Here is a 7,128-nt window from a genome sequence, read left to right on the forward strand (position 1 = left end):
AACACATGGACTCTTACATCTTTTATCCTGAGGGAGAAGCATGTTCCATCAGAACCACTGACCCTCAGATAGTATTCATAGCAAAGCCCGCATAAAAAAGTCTACTGGATTTTTATAAAATTATCTCTCCTATTTTACATTTAATAAAAGGAAACATGGGACTTCTCTAGAAGTTTGGCAACCACACATTTCATTTCTCAATTTCTAGCCAAGATGGCATAGTGAGTTCCATGCTGTGGCCTATTCCCTCTCTTCTAAACACAGAGCGATAACAAATAAAATTTAAAAAATGATAAACAAAAGGACATAGTTGGACCCCAAACCAAAATCAAGATCTCCGTGTACCAGAAGTAAATAAAGGCTTAACATTCATTGGAAATTAACAAGAAATGAATGGGGGTAGATAGAAATAATATGAGAACAAGTGGGTATAAAAAATCAATTAGAAATCTTGGAAATGAAAACTTTGATCATTAAAAAGTGCAGTAGACAGAATAAACTGCAAGAGGAATTGGTGAGTTAGAAGACATTACATAGCAATTAACAGAGTAAACAGAGACAAAGAATAAAAAATATAAAAGTTACGAGGCATGAAAGATAGCACGTATACAGGACAATGTCTATCCAATAGGAGTTTTGGAAGAAAAGTTAATGGAATTACAGTGAAGTGATTTATAAGGAGGTAATAGCAAAGAAATTTCCTTGAGGAAATTACAGAATATCAAAGGCAGAGAGAAAAAAATCTAACAGCAAACCTGAGAAATAGGAAGATTACTTACAAAGGAACTTCTAGCCTCAGCAAAAATTGAGGCCAGAGACGATGGAGAAGCATTTTCAAAGTGCCAACTGGGCTTTTATACCCAGCTAACTTACTGTTAAAATTAAAGCAAAAAGGGCATTTCAATACAGGTAAAGTACAGACCTCCACTGAAAGAGTTATTATAGGAATACCAAGAAGAAAAATGAATCCAGAAAGAAAAGAAAGGATATTAAGCATAGATACGGATAAAAAATATGTCGATAAATCTAAATGAGCATTGCCTAGAAACAAAAACTTTAAAAACTTTCATTTTTATTAAAGATATACATATACATATTTTTGAAAGTCACTTAATTCTCTCAGTCTCCAAGGATGATCTCCAATGATCCTTGCCTCTTGATAGTCATGCCCTTGTGTTATGTTCTCCCACACTGAATAGGGCTGACCTGTGTAACCGACAGCATATTACAGAACATAATGGTATGTGATGTTTGAGGTTAAAATCATGAGAGACATTGCAGCTTTCACCTGGTTTTCTCTAGGTTTACTCACTGTGGGGGAAGGCAACTGCCTTGTGGAGAGGACACCCCAGGAACCCCAAGGAAAGGTCTGTGTGGCAAAGAACTGAGACTTCATGCTAACAACTAGCACTAGTGCCAGGTATGTTAGTGGGCCACGTCAGAAAGGGGGTCCTCTAGCCTCAGTCAAGCTTTCAGATGATTACAGCTCCACTTGGAATCTTGACAGCAGTCTCATGAGAGGTTCTGAGCCAAAACCACTTAGCTAAACTCCTGAATTTCTGACTCCCAGAAACTATGTGAGATAACAGATGTTTATTGTTGTTTTAAGCTGATTAGTTTTGGGTGTTTTGTTGGACAACAATAAGTATTTAATATAACTTCTAATGAAAAATTGTAGTTGCCTGTCCCATCTTCCCCCCGTTCAGTTCCCAACCCCTAAAGAGAAATACTTTCAATTCCTTTTAGATCGTATTTTGTTGCTATTGTTGTTATTTGCCTCTACATTCTATATATTGTTTCTGTTTTTCTTATTTTTTCATTTTGGATATTATGTATTGATTTCCTATTACGGAAAATGTTTTTTCTCCATCCCAAATTCTTCACCCCTGCCCTTTCAGAGTAATTACATCATACTTTTTAGTTATTCAATGCCCATATTAGTATTACCACATCAATACTGTTTGCAGCTAAACCTTATATTGTAATATGATTACATTTCCTTTCTTGTATACCTTTTTAATGTTTTTTGTTTAGATTTCTATTCTTATGAATAACTCATCCCCTCTCAACATCAGGTAATCTACTAATTTTATCTTTTTCTTGAGAACATCTCCTCCTAGAACCCTCTATCCTCCTGTTTCTGTCCAGGCTGGCTGTACTCTAGGCCTGCTGTAGAGCTGTCTTCCTGAGACATTCACTCTCAGGAAGATGCCCTTCGCCTATGTTCTGGGTCTCCGGTCTTCCTCTTTCTTGGTTTATTTTCTCACTTTAATGGAGTATATTCTCCAGGGGCTTCCTTAAGCAAGGGTACATAAGGCCTAGGTACATTTTTCAAGAGCTTTCATCTCTGAAAATGTCTATTCCATCATCACACTGAGTGATGGTTAATCCTATACATGTAATTCTGGGTTGGAAATAATTTTCTCTCAGAATTTGAAGACACTGCTTCATTATCTTTTAGCTTCCAGTGTTACTGTTTGGAAGTCCATTTCTATTTTGATTCCAGATCTTATAAATGAGATCTTTTTTTCTCCTGGAAGAATTTTAGGCTCTTTCTTTGATCCCTATTGTTCTGATATTTAATGCTTACATGCTTGGGTGGGGTTTTTTAAAATTAATTGTCCTGAGAATGTAGAGACCCTCTTACTCTAGAAACTCATGCCTTTTTTTCTTAGAAGTTTTTCTTGAATTATTTCTTTGATACTTTTCTCCTTCCATTTTCTTTTTGTAGATTTTCTATTATTTGGATGTTGGACCTTCTAAATTGATCATTTAAAGGTCTTACTTTTTCTCTCTTATTTTTAATCTCTCTCTCTCTCTCTCTCTCTCTCTCTCTCTCTCTCTCTCTTTCTCTGTTTTACTTTCAGGGAGATTCTTTAGTTAATTTGTAAACCTCCTAGTTTTTTCATTTATTCACTCATATTTTTATTATCAACATACCTCTGATTATCTCTCTGAGGATATTAATTATAGATTTTAAAGCAGTTTTCTTCCTTATTGTCTTTATTTCCTCAAAATTCCTTTTCATATTTTTTTGTCTCTTCATACTGTTGTCTGTGTCTAAGAGTTTTTGTTTATTTGTTTGTCATGTTCATTTGTTGCTTCAAGTTTTTTATCCCACATATGAGTGAAACCATATGGTTCTAGATTTTTTTCTGTCTGACTTACTTCACTTGGCATGATATTCTCAAGATCCATCCATGTCGTAAATAGCTTCTCTCATTTGGTTGATTAACTTTTCATTTTGTTGATGGTTTCTTTTTTTTTTTGTGCAGAAGTTTTTTAGTTTGATATAGTCATTCATTTATTTTTGCTTTTACTTCCTTTGCCTTTGAGATCAAATCAATAAAATCCTCTTTAAGACCAAGGCCCATAAGTTTAGTACCTACGTTTTCTTCTATGTATTTTATTGTTTCAAGTCTTATATTTAAATCCTTGATCCATTTTGATTTAATTTTTGTGTATGGTGACAAATAATGGTCTAGTTTCATTCTTTTGCATGTGGCTTTGCAATTTTCCCAGCACCATTTATTCAAGAGGCTTTCTTTCTTCACTATATGTTTTTGGCTTCTTTGTTGAAAATTATTTGCCCATTTATATGTAGGTTTATTTCTGGGTTCTCAGTTCTGTTTTTCTGCATATTATTTCCCCATATATATGTGGGTTTATTTCTGGATTCTTGGTTATGTTTTTCTGCAAATACTATGCTGCTTTGATTATTGCAGTTTTGTAGTATAATTTGAAGTCAGAAAGTATGGTACCTGCAGCTTTTTTTTTTTTTTGTCTTCTTCTTCTTGGGATTGCTTTGGCTATTTGGAGGTCTTTTGTGATTCCATACAAATCTGATGATTTTTTGTTCTATTTTTTTAAAAAATGCCATTGGGATTTTGATGGGGATTGCATTAAATTTGTATATCGCTTTGGGTAATAGGGCCATTTTAACTATGTTGATTCTCCAGTCTATAAACATGGACTATCTTTCAATTTCTTTGTGTCTTTTTCAATTTCTTTTAATTGAAATGTCTTATAGTTTTCAGTGTATAAGTCTTTCACGTCTTTTGTTAAGTTTATTCGTAGGTATTTTTTCTTTTTGCTGCAATTGCAAAAATATTTTTTCTTTTTCTGAAATTTCATTGTTAAAATATAGGAACACAATGGATTTTTGTACATTGATTTTGTATCCTGCAACTTTATTTATTTGTTTATTGTTTCTAATAGTTTTTTTTGGCGGAGTTTTTAAGATTTTCTTTTTTCTTTCTTTTTTTTTTTTTTAGGGTTTTCTATATAAAGAATCATGTCATCTTCAAAAAGTGACAATTTTGCTTCTTCATTCCCAATTTGGTTGTCTTTTATTTCCTTCTCTTGTCTGATTGCTCTGTCTAGGACTTCTAGTACCACGTTGAATAACAAAGTAGTGAGAGTGGACATCTTTGTCTTGTTCCTGATCTTAGAGAAAAAACTTTCAGTTTTTCACCATTGAGTACGTATGATATTAACTGAGGGTTTGTTGTCTGTGGATTTCATTATGTTGAGTTACTTTCTTTCTATGTCTATTCATTGAGTATTTTATTCATAAGTGGATGCCATATCTGGTCAAATGCTTTTTCTGCATCTTTTGATATGCTCCTATGATTTTTATCCTTTATTTTGCTTATGTGGTGTATCACATCGGTCGATTTGCTTATGTTGAACCATTCTTGTGCCTCTGAAATAAACCCGACCTGGTCATGATGTATCATCTTTTAAATGTATTTGCTAGTATCTTGTTTAGGATTTTTGCAGCTTTATTCATCAGAGATATTGGTCTGTATTTGTGTGTGTGTGTGTGTGTGTGTGTGTGTGTGTGTGTGTTATCCTTGCCAGGTTTTGGTGTCGGGATAATATTAACCTTGTAAGTTGAGTTAAGAAGTATCTTCTCTTCAATTTTTTGGAAAAGTTTGAGAACAGATATTAAATCTTCTTTGAATGTTTGGTAGAATTCACTAGTAAAGCCATTTGGTACTGGACTTTTACTTTTTGAGATGTTTTTGATGATTGTCTCAATTTCCTTAATGTTAATCAATCTATTTAGATATTCCAGTTCTTTGTGATTTAATCTAGGAAGGTTGTATATTTCTAAAAAACTTGTCCATTCCTTCTAGATTATTGAATTTCATGACATATAGTCTGTATGACCTTTTGTATTTCTGTGGTGTCCGTCATGACTTCTCTTTCACTTTTGATTTTGCTTATTTGAGTCTTTTCTCTCTTTTTTTTATGAGTCTATTCAGAAGTTCGTCAATTTTATTAATCTTTTTAAAGAACCAGCTCTTTATTGCATTATTTTTTTCTGTTGTTTCTTTATTTTTTATTTTATTTAATTCTGCTCTAATTTTTTTTTACACCTACATCACCTGGTCTTCCTATGTGGTCTCCCATCCAAGCACTAAGCAGGCCCAACCCTGCTTAGCTTCCAAGATCAGATGGAATTGGGAGTGTTCAGGCTGTAGACTAATTCTGCTCTAATTTTTATTATTTCCTTCCTTCCGCTGACTTTGGCTTCATTTGTTTAATTCTTTAAGATAGAATGTTAGGTTGCTTATTTGGGATCATTCTTGTTTCTTGAGATAGGCCTATAATGATATAAACTTCCCTATTATTACTGCTTTTGCTGCATCCCAAAAGTTTTGATATGTCATATTGTCATTCTCATTTGTCTCTAGGTATCTTTGATTTCTCCTTTTATTTCTTCTTTGGCCTTGTTGTTCTTTAGTAGCATATCATTTAATCCTACCTATTTGTAGTTTTTTCTACTTTCTTTTCGCATTTGATTTCCAATTTCAAAGCATTTTGGTTAGAGAATGTGCTTGGTATAGTGCCAATCTTCTTAAATTTGTTGAGGCTAGTTTTGTGTGCCAACATAAGATCTATCCTTGAGAATGTTCAATGTGCCTAGAGAAGAATGTATAAGCTGGTATTTTGGAATGAAAGGCTCTATAAATGTCGAGTATGTTCATTTGATGTATCATTTAAGGATGATTTTTTTAAAATCAATTTTTCTGTTTGAAGGATCTATAGCTGTCAATGGGGTATTTAGGTCCCTTACTATATTTGTATTTTTGCCAATTTCTCCCTTTAGTTCTGTTAGTAGTTGTTTTATATATTTGGTACTCCCTGATTGGGTATATATATTGATAAGTGTTACATCTTCTTGATATATTGTCCCTTTCGTCATTATAAAATGTCCATCTTTGTCTCTTGTTACCTTTTTCACCTTGAAATCTATTTTGTCAGATATAAGTAGGGCTACACCTGCTTTTCTCTGGATGCCATTTGCTTAGAGTATTATTTTCCACCCTTTCTCTTTGAGTCTATATTTGTCCTTGTAGCTGAGATGTGTCTCCTGAAGGCAGCATATGGTTGGGTTTTGTTTTTGATACAATTTGCTACTCTGTACCTTTTTATTGGTGAGTTCATTCTATTTACATTTAGGGTGATTATTAATGTATGAGGATTTCCTATAGCCATTTTATCTTTTGTTTTCTGGTAACTCTGTGTTTCCATTGCTTCTTTGCACTTGTGTTTCTGTCTGTTATTTTGGTTCAGTGATATTCTACGATTTTTTTCCATTGGGTTTCCTCTTTTTTATGTTATGTGTCTCAGTTCTGGATTTTTTTGTGTTTAGTATTGATTAATGCAAAAAATTTTTTGTGTATATAGTAGTCCTTTTTCTTCTGAATGAATCTTATCTCCACTCTCCTTTGTAAATTCAGAGCTTTACCCCCTCCTCTTTTATGTTTTTATTGTCACAAATTATCCCTATTTATGCTGAGTCCATTTCCAAGTTGCAGTAGTTATTGTCTTCTCTTTTTAAAAAATATTTTTACTTCCTTTAACTTTTATGCTATATTTAAGTGTATAATACCCTATTCTGAATAAGGGTTGAAATTTTCTGCTTATATCTGTCTATGAGTTATCTTGCTCGTAGTCTAGTTTCCCTTTGTCTTTCAAAATAACCCCCTTCAGTATTTCTTGTAATGCAGGTCTTGTCTTGGTAAATTCCCTCAGCTTCTGTATGTCTGGAAAAGTCTTTATTTCTCCTTCAGGTATAAAGGATAACTTTGCTGAATATATTTTTCTTGGCTGGTA

The sequence above is a fragment of the Pteropus alecto genome, unplaced genomic scaffold, assembly GCF_000325575.1.
Source record: "Pteropus alecto unplaced genomic scaffold, ASM32557v1 scaffold88, whole genome shotgun sequence".
In the NCBI taxonomy this organism is placed as follows: domain Eukaryota; kingdom Metazoa; phylum Chordata; class Mammalia; order Chiroptera; family Pteropodidae; genus Pteropus; species Pteropus alecto.